The sequence below is a fragment of the Mustela nigripes genome, chromosome 9 (assembly GCF_022355385.1).
Source record: "Mustela nigripes isolate SB6536 chromosome 9, MUSNIG.SB6536, whole genome shotgun sequence".
Taxonomy (NCBI): domain Eukaryota; kingdom Metazoa; phylum Chordata; class Mammalia; order Carnivora; family Mustelidae; genus Mustela; species Mustela nigripes.
The window spans coordinates 41,142,147-41,154,758 of record NC_081565.1 but is presented as its reverse complement, the minus strand read 5'-3'; the positions used below and the strand labels follow the sequence as shown (position 1 = coordinate 41,154,758).

General features: G+C 38.9%; 1 long non-coding RNA gene across 2 annotated transcripts in view; it reads right to left on the bottom strand.

Annotated features, from left to right (window-relative positions):
• The window catches only part of LOC132025103 (uncharacterized), a 470,785-nt gene that overhangs the window by 251,702 nt on the left and 206,471 nt on the right, over window positions 1-12,612 (bottom strand). For both annotated transcript variants that reach the window (XR_009406416.1, XR_009406417.1), the window contains exon 2: window positions 3,222-3,318. This is a non-coding gene — a long non-coding RNA (uncharacterized LOC132025103). The remainder of the gene's footprint in view (window positions 1-3,221; window positions 3,319-12,612) is intronic.

Below are 12,612 nucleotides of genomic sequence, written 5' to 3'. Positions count from 1 at the left end.
GATTGTTCCCATATGTGCTTATGTTGTTGGCTGCCATAAAACAAAACCTCTCATGACTGAAAAATTGAATTATCCTAGGATTACGAAGCAGCTGTTGTAGTTGCACACTGACATGGTGCCAAGATTGAGACCTGGCCCTATCATTTCCTAACTTCAGAACTTGATGTGACAGTAACTTCTATAACCCTCTTTTTATTATCTGCAGAAGGGAGATATTAACTACTGAGAAGGACCAGAATTAAGATTTGATAAACGAATGCATTATGAAATCCACTGGTTATTAGAAGGTTTCCAGTAAGTATCTGCCAAATCAGAACCCCAGCTGTTATGAACTAAGACAATATTTTATATATTTAACCCTACATTTTTTAAGCTTTATGTATGTAACCCTTATTTGTTCTATCAACTTATATGTTCATGGAATCCACCCTACTTGCAAATTAAGTGCAAAGAGTCATTTCTTTCTTTCTCTCTCTCTCTCTCTTTTTTTTTTATGATTTTATTTATTTATTTATTTGACAGAGACAGAGAGAGAAAAAGAGATCACAAGTAAGCAGAGAGGAAGGCAGACAGAGAGGGAGAAGCAGGCTCCCCGCCAAGCACAGAGCCTGATGTGGGGCTCGATTCCAGGACCCTGGGATCATGACCTGAGCCAAAGGCAGAGGCTTAACCCACTGAGTCGCCCAGGTGCCCTAGAGAATCATTTCTGAAGCTCAACTGTTTCTTAGTTACTGTTGTAACTGTTCCTGAAGTTGTTCAATTTGACCTACAACAATAATACTTCAGAATTAGAATGTGTGAAACTTAAAGCTTCAAGAAAGAAAAATACTAAGCCTCAGTTAACGGCAAAATGTGGGTGTTAGGACCCAACCCCATCGTGTTCTATGGAAGTAAGATCCTGAAAACAACCTCCTGTTCCTTACTTATTTAATAAGCTCTCCAGGTTATTGTAAACACTTTAGAGCTTGAGAACAAATGGCCTAGAAATGTAAATATGAAAAGGCTTATGAACAAACCTAAGGTAAAAGTCTTGTTTTCCTTGGCCTGATAATTAGTGAATAGAATACTAGTGAATAAACCTACATATCTCACTACCATGTAAGCTCATCAGCGATGTTCCAAGCAGTGGGTGACATACACATATTCTCTGTGATCCTTAAATGTCTGCAGTGTAACTGTTACGATCCCCACATTACGATGGGAATACTGAGGTTAAAAGAGGATAATAACTCACTATCTTAGAGTGAGTAAGACATGAAGCAAATATAGGGTTATTTCAGAGCAAAAGCACAGGGAAATGAGGCCATATGTAACAAAAATACTGTCCCTAAGAAACAACAAAAACCTTTTAACCCCAGTCAAAACTGGATGTAAGGTGAAACTTGGGATTGTTTGTTTGGGAGCTTCCGTCCAAATGCAAAACTCCTGAATGGAGAAGTATGCCACGTAGGAGGGACATGGGCAATTTTGCAGGTGTTTTCAGGATGCAGACTAATCGGAAATAGTTTAAGACTGGCCTACATTCCCTTCCCACGGTGCTGTGGGGGGAGCCTTTGTCTATTTATGCTGGAGACTCTGGCCTCATATCTTCATTGCATTCTTTAATTTCACAGGCTTTTACTGCACCATCAAAAAGTGAAAACACATTGGGACTTGAGGATGGCTGAAGGCTGCTTCTCAGAAGCTCACATTGAAAATTGGCTCCCCCGCCCCCCGCCCCCCCATTTCACAACACAGAGTTAAAATGTAATCTTCAACTGCAGGCATGGTATCTGCTCCCACTGAAATGCTGCTGATTATTACCAATAGAGAAGCAAGACTCAGGAAGCAAGAAGGCCACACAGAGAATGCTTTATAGCCTCCCAGGGTGTCAGTCACTGTTGAATAACCCAAGCAAATCTGACTCACAGGAACACAGTGCTTAACTGGTTTGCAATCACCAGAGGAAATGTGTTTGAAAATGTTCAGGTAGGATAGTTAGGTCAACTAAGTCTAATGGTTCTTTTGAGCCTCTAGAACACAAGAGCATGCATTCTGCCATTGATAAGTGAATGCATTTAATTGTACTGGAATTCTTAAGTTTTCAATCAGCAATCTGCAACTGCCCCAAATAAATGCCTTCTACACAAATAAAATACGCTTGAGCCTAAATTAACGTAATGTTGAATGGAGAGAATATTTCAGGTAAACGTTCCTTTAATTACAAATCTTTATGCATAGGTCTTTGATAAGGCTTCTATTTATTGAATATACATCCTGTGCCAGGTAGAATTGTAGGTGCTTTCCGTATATCATGTCTTATTTCCATGGACTCTTACAACAACCTCATGATAGAAGTAAAAAATGGGGAAATGAGACTCAAGTTATTCAAGTGGTAGGCCAGTTAGGTATAAAGAAAGAATTAGTACTAGTTCCATTAAACTATGTCATCAGCCACAACAGGGTATTTGTATAGGGGAAGCCTGCCACAAATTCTCATTTTACAGCAAAGGTGAATGGGAAAATTACAGCACACATTTTCCTGTGTCAGTTTTTCTGTAACTTTCAATTTCTTTGAAACACCATCATCGATATAACTACTCAACAACTTACAGAAATCTTTCACTTTTCAAGAGTAGTAAAAATATAAAGGAAATTCCGTCACCTCGGTTTTCTGACGGAAGGCAATTACAACTCTTTCTTAAATTACATTTTAAAACTTGAAGGTCTTTTCCTCAACCTACATTACTTCTTTGGCTCCTCACCTAACAGAGGCTAGGGGCAGCATGGCAGGAGAAAGTAACTCTTGTGCCATTTACTAGCAGCATGACCTGGAACAAGGTTTTACTTTCTCTGTACTTCCATCTTCCACATCTGTACTATGAGGGCAATAGTACCTATTCCTGGGGCTGTCGTGTTGACATATTGACTAATGTAAATACAGCATGTTTACAAAGTGAGAAATTAATAATAACAAATTTGAGTTTCATATTGTATCCCATTCCTCTAAGGAGCCAGAGAAGGATTATTGCATGCAAAATAATACAAAAAAAAAAAAAAAAAGAGAGAGAGAGAGAGAGGAGTTGTTTTTGAATCTCAAACTTGTGCACTAGGGTAATAAACCTTCATCATTTTTTTTCATAATTTTTTATTTACACATCACACACACACACACACACACACAAGCACATTCCTCATCACATTCTCCAAAGGCCAACAAATTAAGAATCACTGCATCTTACCAGAACATGAAGCGATTTCAGCATGGATTTTCCAAATTCATTTGGGATACTTCACATATGAGACTTCTACATCTTGAAACCATCTCCAACAGATTCCCTAAGTGAAATGAAACAAAAACTCTTGGGAACATAGAAGAAAATTTAACTCCTTCCAACAGTACTCATTTCAAATTCCTCATGTTAGTTTCCATCCGACTGCTTTTGCTCTGATTCTCAAAACACACACACACACACACACACACACACACACACACACCCCACATAGTATTTCCAGACCGCAGAGCCACAATCCCACCTGATGTACCCATCCCTGTTGACACTATTGCTTGTATTTTCAGATAATGAATTTCATTTTATTTGTTTTTGTAAGTCAATGGTCACATTAAAATAGATACTAGAAAATAATAATAAGGGTATAAGACAATTTCCATATCAAATGAGCGTTTTCTGTCATCTGTTTCAAAATCAATGATCTAATTATCAGTATACAGTAGGTAGATGAAAGAGAGTCTGAGAGCCAACAAGTTGTAGCAAGTATGTCAGAGAAAGAAAAATAAATAGAATATTAGACCTTTTTTTTCTTAGGATGCTTGTAGCTGTCCTTCTACATAAAACCATCATATGATTTTTTTTTAAAGATTTTATTTATTTATTTGTAAGAGAGAGAGAGTGAGAGTGAGCACAGGCGGACAGAGTGGAAGGCAGAGTCAGAGGGAGAAGCAGGCTCCCTGCGGAGCAAGGAGTCCGATGTGGGACTCGATCCCAGGACGCTGGGATCATGACCTGAGCCGAAGGCAGCTGCTTAACCAACTGAGCCACCCAGGCGTCCCCATAATATGATTTTTAAACATATTTATTCATTGCCTTTAATCACTTTAATTATTATGAAAAATATATAATTTCATGTATATAATCATTACGTATCTATTCATATACTAGCCTTGACTATTTTGCAAACTGAAATCTCATTCATAAATTTCCCAGGTATGCTCTATTGCAAAAATTTAGCAGTTTTAATGGTTGTTATTCTTAGCTTTATCTCTCACTCTCTCTCTTTCTGTCTCTCTTTCTCTCACACACACACACCTTAGAAGTCAAATTTATTGCAAAAAATTACACTGCAATCACATAGAATACAATAAAATCACATTTATTCATCAGCCCAACTCTATCCCTTTAATAGCTATGTTGGTTTCATTACAATAGAACCCTCCACAAAAAAGTTAAATAAAATCTTGGTTATGCAAATCACACTAACGAAAACACTAAAAACCTGATTGTGTGAAACATCTCAAGCTTAAGGAGGCATGTCAGGATGATCAATTTTAAATTAGTCACTTTAGAACACATTCTGTTGCTTCACTCTCCTGGCGGCTTCCCGGATTTCTATTTCTGCAAAAACAGTAATTACAATTGTACTGGATGGCACAAGTGAGTCTCTCTTCCCAAAAACTAGATATGAAAATGAGTCCGCTGGGTTCACCAAACAATATTGACATCTCAAGTCCTCTTAATAGGTTCACTTCAGGTACATATTTTAAACAAAGAGGGCTGCTCCAATTTCCCCCTCAATAGTCCAGGCAAGAGTTCTGTCTGTTTTAAGCTACTATCTTCTAGCCCCCAAACCAGCTTCTGTATTCTGCACTGAGATTTGGGGGCTCAGTCTCTGCACACCACATTTCTCCTTTGCCAGCTGACTTCCTCTTGGGTTCTATAATAGTGGGCATTGGAGGGAGATTGAGGGGTAGGAGAAAGGGGAAAAGGGACTTACTCCTTCATGTTCATTGGCTGTCAGTATTGTCTTGGGAATCATCCTTTTACTGTGTTAGCAGAAATCAGTTTCTGTCTACAGACTTTTGGGCCCTTCCAGAACCAGTTCATTCTGTCATCTCAGAGGCATCAGCACTGGGCATCAGCACTTGAGCTGCCTACAGCTCTCCCCTAGAGCTCTTCAGATCCCAACATTGGCTCCTAAGCCCCACCCACAAGGGTGGCCCTTAGAATTGCAGGGTTCCTCTCCCAGGCTCCTCATAACCTGATTCTTCCTTTGATTTCCCAATCCCTAAGGAGCTGCTTCCTGTAGGCACATCTCTGTATAACCTCAGGGCCTCCTTTTGCCTCTTCCTGTTCTCCAACAGCTATCTAAACTATTCTTTATTATTTTTTTCTTTGTTAAAAACAACAGGTATTGGAGTGCCTGGGTGGCTCAGTCCCTTAAGCTTCTGACTCTTGATTTTGGCTCAGGTCATGATCTTATGACAGCGAGAAAGGGAATACAAGTATGGGGAGTGAGAGAGGGAGAAGCAGAGCAGGCTGTCCAATGAGCAGGAAGCTTAATGGGGCCAGGGTGGGGGAGGGGGGATCATGACCTGAGCCAAAGGCAGAAGCTTAATGGCTGAGCCAACCAGGCACCCCTGCAGGTCCAGGTTTAAACACAGTAAAGATCCACTTTTGCATTTAAATACAAAACTAAAAAACAACTAATACCTAAATCTTAATACCGCTGCTGCAAAATACAAGGAAAGACACAACACTATATTCATTGTAAGTGAAAATTAAATCAATAGGTCTAAAAATTGAAATGACCCTCTGTCACTATCTGTGTGTCAATATTCTGGTTCACATGGAACAAGATGAACGAGTGGGAAGTGGTAATGCAATCAGGTCTCAGAGCATTCAATGACAAGACAATGGGAATTCTGGATTGCTCTTCTCCACTATGGAAACAAAAGGGGTTTTTGGCATCAGGTACCCACGGAGGCAACATAAGCTGTATGGGGCTATAGGTAACATTGGGTGAAGAGGGAGAAGAGGTGCTGGGAGCCAGAAAGGGTTGCCAGGACCCGCTGTGATGATATCAAATAGGAAGATGAACTGTCCATGTGTTCCTGCCAGGTCTGGTGAGTTTTTCATACTTTCAGACGGGACTCTGACTTTTATTCAAGTAAAAGGGCAGGCTTTTGTCTTGACAGTGGCACCGTTTCTTTATCTGTAAAATGAAGGAGTGGAATCATGATGGTATTTCCCCAAACTATTGGGCATGATGATTGTGTACCAGAGGATACTAAAGCAAGTTATGTAGTCATGTAGTTAGATTTGGGAAATGCTATACATTTCGTGCCCTTTTTTTTTTTTTTTTTTTTTAGATTCGCAGTCCCCTTTACACAGTAACAGTTGCAGGGATCCAACTATAATTTTTTTTTAATGTTTAACTAAATTGTTTGGCCACAGAGGGCCCCCCCCTTTATTTTGCTCGCACTGCCATCTCTTAATGATAATAGCATTACCTTGGAAAACAGTTTAGGAAATGCTGAACTTGGTGTTCTCTAAAACCCCTTATGACTCCAGGATTCTGTAATTCCAAGTAGAAAACTGTTTAATATAGTACGACCAAGTGGCAGCATAGGGAATTGTCCCCTAAAATAGCCCTCGCTGCTTCGGTTTCCCAGGTTTCCCAGGGGTTTGGCGTAAGCATATTCAGGAGCAAGATGGTTGAGAGCCATGGAGAATAGCCTGCGACTCAGATCCTGGATGTACTAAGCATCCCATTAAAATATAGCATGTGTGTGTGAAGCATTCCCTAAGAGGTACTGTTTACTTACCAGCACTTCATTTTTAGGTCAATGAGCACAAGGGGATATTTTCTTTTGGAAAGATTAGAAAAGTAAAGGAAGATCATAAGAATTAGCTATCCAGCCACCCCCCCCCCCCCAATGCAATGCCAAACTGTAACATAAAAACTTATGCAAGTGAAATTTGGCAGAATTAGGGAGCTTTACCTTGGAGGAGAACCAGAATGAAAATAGTGTGCCTGAAGTAAACATTAATGTTTTATTTTACGGATGTGTTTCTCCTTTTAGCATGGCATTCTCTAGATTCTCCTAAACTTGATGATTCTTGTTTGACTATCATCTGTCTTTTATAGGTGAGGCTTCACAATTCCAGGTGGTGGTAATAAAGCCCATACTTGTAGATCTCCCAATATCCCCAATCTGTACAATATAAAAATCTGAATTTATATAAGTTCAGTGGCTTCCATTTTCAGGGTGGGAAGCATTTCTTCACATTTTTGGTATTTTGATTGTTTATATCCCTTTATATGGAAAAAGAAAAACAAACCAGAACCATCATAAAAGAGGTAGATCTGGGGAGATCAAATTTACCTAGATTTTAAAATTTACTGGAAAATGCATTCATAGATTACTCTGTCCTAGAATTTCCACTTACTACTGTAAACTCAATTTCACCAACTTTAATAGACATAAGATGATAATGACAATTTATTAGCACTTTTTATGTTCTAGATAATGTACTAAGTTCTTTGCTTACAGCACCTTATTGCCCATAATAAGCCTATGAGGTTGGTGCTGTTATCATGTTCATTTTATCAACGGAAAAAGCAAAATTTAGAATAGTTACATACATTTTCTCAGAGTCACTGTGCTTTCCAGTGGCAAATCTTATCATCCAATCTAGGTTTGTCTGATTCCAAAGCTTAAATTCTTTTTTTTCTTAAGATTTTATTTATTTATTTATTTATTTATTTGACTGAGAGAAATCACAAGTAGGCAGAGCAGCAGGCAGACAGAGAAGGGATAGCAGGGAGCAGAGAGCCTGATGTGGGGTTCAATATCAGGACCCTGAGATCATGACCTGAGCCAAAGGCAGAGGCTTCACCCACTGAGCCACTCAGGCATCCCCAAAGTTTAAATTCTTAATGATATTCCTCCATTAATTAAAATAAATAAGGAAATAGTTAATAAATAAGGCAATACTTTATTAAAAATAAAATAAGGAAAAAAGACCATAGACTAAAGACTGTGTCATCTGAACCTGTGTGAACTCTCTGCATTTAATTTGGGTTGGATTCTGAAAAACACAGCTGTTTCTAAGCATTGTCATGGGATCAACCTCCGGGAGTAGAATGCAAAGCTAAGAAAAATCCAAAGATACTGTTTAATGGTGACCCTACAATAAAGAACCAAGCTGTAATTAGGAACAAAACCATCTATCCAGAAGATTCAGGCAAGAAGACAAAAATGAGTTCAGACAATGGGAGTAAAGGAGATACAGTGATAGCAAAGTAGGTCTGAAACGGCAGCAGGGATATCCTAGAAAGACACTGCATACTGAAAAAGAAGTATAGGTAATTTTTTTTTTAATTTTTTAATTTTTTTTTTTTTAAATAGAATGCCTATTCCTTCTCTTGTGTGAGGGGAATTTTTTAAAAACACCAGGTTGGATTTGACGAGACACACAGACCTCTAGGAATTGGCATCTCCCTTACTATTCAGTACAGTGAGTCTCCCTTATTATACAGTCTATGCTTTAATCCTCAGGGAGTTTGAACTGCTAGGAGATGTACTACAAAAGATAAGAGAGGGTGAAAGAAGAGGGGAAAGTGGAGGGAAGGGGAAGGGAGAAGAGAGCAGGAGAGAGCAGAGAGGTTGGCTACAGCAACTACATCTAAGTGAGGGAAAACTCAACCAATGAGGACGTCAAGACCAGAGATAATGGAAGGATGAGCTCAGAACTACCAACAAGCAAAGGGAAAGAGCAGGGACTGGTACATGGGACAAGGTTCAGTGGAATCATTTGGAGAATCTTGTCGTGGAGACTTAGGGTTTTTACTACCTAAGTCCCATTACTTTTGTAGTTGCCCATTGCCCTATTTGCATGCTGTTGTGCATCAGCCCCTTTTGGAGTCTCAAGTCATCAAGGTTTGCTGAGTCAGTTTGTTACACAGGTTTGGGGAATCGCTGGAAAGGAAATGAGAAACAAACCCATGAGACTGGGAGGTAGAGAAGGTACTGAAAGAGAAAAACAGAGAAGCAGTCCCAACATTAGAAGACAGGAAGAAGAAAAGAAGAAAAGCTCCTTCTGGAAAACTATCATATTTTACTGTCACTGGAGGCCACTAAGGTGGATGAAAGATCTGGAAAAGAAATGGGCTGAGGTGAAAAACAAACAAAACAAAACAAAACAAAACACAGAGATCAGAAGTGAGGTTGGATACCATTAAAGTAACTTGAGTACAGTGGATAGATGGGCAGGGAGATACAGGTAAGTTAAAGAGTGGAAATGAGAACAAAATAAAAGGGAAAAAGAGACATACAGTTGTAGAACCAAGGGGGCAAAAATGCCTCAAAAGACAAAGAATTAAATCCCTCACCATTTGTATTCTATCATTTTTCCAACTTTCCCTTCTTTTTCTGTCTCTTTCACACACACACACACACACACACAACACTGAATTCCAAGATTCAGCTTATTATAGTTCTCACCATTTTTTAAAAATTTTATTTATTTATTTGAGAGAGAGAGAGAAATCCCAAGTAGGCAGAGAGACAGGCAGAGAGAGAGGGGGAAGCAGGGTCCCCACTGTGAGCAGAGAGCCCGATGCGGGGCTCGATCCCAGGATCCTGAGATCATGACCTGAGCTGAAGGCAGAGGCTTTAACTCACTGAGCCACCCAGGTGGCCCAGTTCTTACCATTTTCTATGAATATATATATATACACACACAGACACACACACCCATACACCCACATATATATGGCTAATTTGTCTACTAGTCCGCTTCTGTCTAATTTTGGAAAGTAATAGGGTTCCCTGACTATTTACAAATGGCTACTGCTTTATGGCAATAATCAAAGCCTGGAAGATAGTATAAATGTCATCTAGATGTAGTAAAGAAAAAAGACATTTTGGATGCTAGAACTCAGACTTTTGATATGTACCAAACCCAAAAAGCTGCAACTATGTAATGGTAATAACCAAGTGGGTAAATATGGTGTACATATCAAAGGCAATACAAAATATGTTCCTCCTAGGATGCTTTCAAGGCTAGATTTTGAGTTCATGACAATTGAATTTTAAGTCTTTAATAATGATGTTAAGATAGCATAAATAAATTTGATTTTTTAAAATACTCAAAATACAGAAATATTCTTTTTAGAGCCAAAAAAGGACCCAGAAATTCTATGCTACAGAATCTACCCTTGATCTGTGCAAAAATCTGACTAAAGTCATATTTATTTTCAAGCACAAAATAAATAAAAGATTAGAAACAACCTTAATATTCATCAATAGAGGATTGGTTAAAAATGAATCATGGTACAATGACCCCTAAGAAAATTATATTATTTAAAGTGTGTGTGTGTGTGGTATATAGAAAAAGTATAGAAATATCCAAAATGTCAACTGTGATCATTTGTGAGTATAGGAAAAATATGTAATTATCATTTAAAAAACATTTGATTTTTCCTCCCTGGGGCATATGTTACATTTAGAACTTATAAATATAAGTTACTTGTGGGGCGCCTGGGTGGGTCAGTGGGTTAAAGCCTCTGCCTTCAGCTCACGTCATGATCTCAGGGTCCTGGGATGAAGCCCCTCATAGGGCTCTCTGCTCAGCAGGGAGCCTGCTTCCCTCTTTCTCTCTGCCTGTCTCTCTGCCTACTTGTGATCTTTCTCTCTCTGTCAAATAAATAAAATCTTTAAAATCAATCAATCAATCAATCAATCAATAAGTTACATGAATACAACTTCTAAGTTGCATACTTGAAAACATTTTTATGTAAAATAATGATGGCTGAATTACCAAAATAGCTCATTCATTCATTCATTCATTCACTTAACACACCTTTATGTAATATTCACTACATGTCCGTCACACACCTCCGGTGTATAGAGATGGAGGAAACAACATATCTGTCTTTAAGGAAAGCCATATGATCAAGAAAAGGGAGAAAAATCATGTTCACTTGGATCTCTTGGCTAGGAAGCATTTCAATGCTGCTAATAGTACAAACCCAGCTATAATGTATGCTATCAGTTTGGCATAATTGGGGTAGGCACAATTCTCTAAATGGCAATACCACCTAACAACCATACCATCCCCAGCAGGAGTCCAGTCCATGGCCAGAATGGAACCGAGCACTACGACCGACGCATGTAAGTTTATTTTCCGTTCTCATTTTTTCATCCTGGAAGATAGGCCCTAGCTTTGCAGCTCCCTGCAGCCAAATCAGGACTCTTGAGGCACACCCCTGCCTCGGCATACTCTTGTGATTTCCATATGAGGAATATATCTGGTTCAGGATTCCATAGCTAGGGAGTACCTACAAAATAATCCATCAAAGATAGCACAGGATTGTATTTTGCATGTTTACTAAAAAGGGATTAAATGAATGAAAGGAATCATCCATATTCTTTCCTCTGGCCTCGGGAAAGGACAGGACGTGCACTTCAACTACAATTTATAATCTTAGAACCTCCTCCAACCTTAGTGATGCGATTTATCATCTCAGTGCTAAATGTAGCCCAGAAAGAGAAAATGAGCCTTCTGTAATGAAAAGTCTGAAAGTTGGGGCTATAAACAACTGCGTAGAGAGATCTGGGCTGCATTTACACAGACTCGAGCCATCGTTCAAGGTGAAGAAATCAATGACAGCCCAAAAATCAGCCCTGAACCTCAGGAGATGCCTTGTTCTCTGTGCTCCGTGTTTCTACATAGTGTCTCATCCCTGATCAAGTTCCCTCCCCAGGGAGTGCTAATGGCCTAATGGCCACAGAAGTCTGTTTTGTTCTCTAAATGAGCAGGATCAAAGTGTGCTTGCTCTGTGGAAAACTCAACACTACTTCTGACTTCCTCCAAGGGCTGCTCTGGCTCTAAGGTACCTTTGATGAGGCTTCAGAGCTTCTCTTCCGAGCTCTTCAAAATACTTAACAGGCTTTAAGAAAATATGAAGTTCATGTCGGAGAAAAGACGTTCATCTTGTTCCCAGGATTAGAGGGCACAACCTATACGAACTGAACACAATACTCGGGGTGCAGGGAGAGCAATTTGTATAATTATTGTTTTGTAAAATGTCAATTGCCTAAAAATATTAGCCAATATTTAAAAGGCACTAAGCCCAATCCTATGCATTTTACCTTCATTAAAACATTCAGTCCTAATGGCACACTCAGTAAGTTAGTATTATTGCTGGTCTCCGGTTCTTGAAAAGGAATTTAAAACTAAATAATCTATACAAAGTCATACACATAGCAAATTTCCAAGTCTCCATGCTCCCTTATTCTGATCAAGGATTTATTTTTGAACCAAACTTAGCTAAGTTTGCCTTTTGCCTTTTGCCTAAGTTTGCCATTTTGCCTTTATTTTTTACAGTGTTCTGAAATTATAAAAACCAGGAAAAATGAACATACCTAACTTTTTTTTTTTTCTTAGTGCAAATACCCAGTCAGGTCATTTGTTTCCAGTTTTTCATTCATATATACTTGGACAGAAATAATCATGAACACATGAATTTTCCAATATCTTACAATGAAAAGTTTCAAGCACAGAGAAATGTTAAAGACTTTTACTGTAAGTCCCCGCATATCAAAAA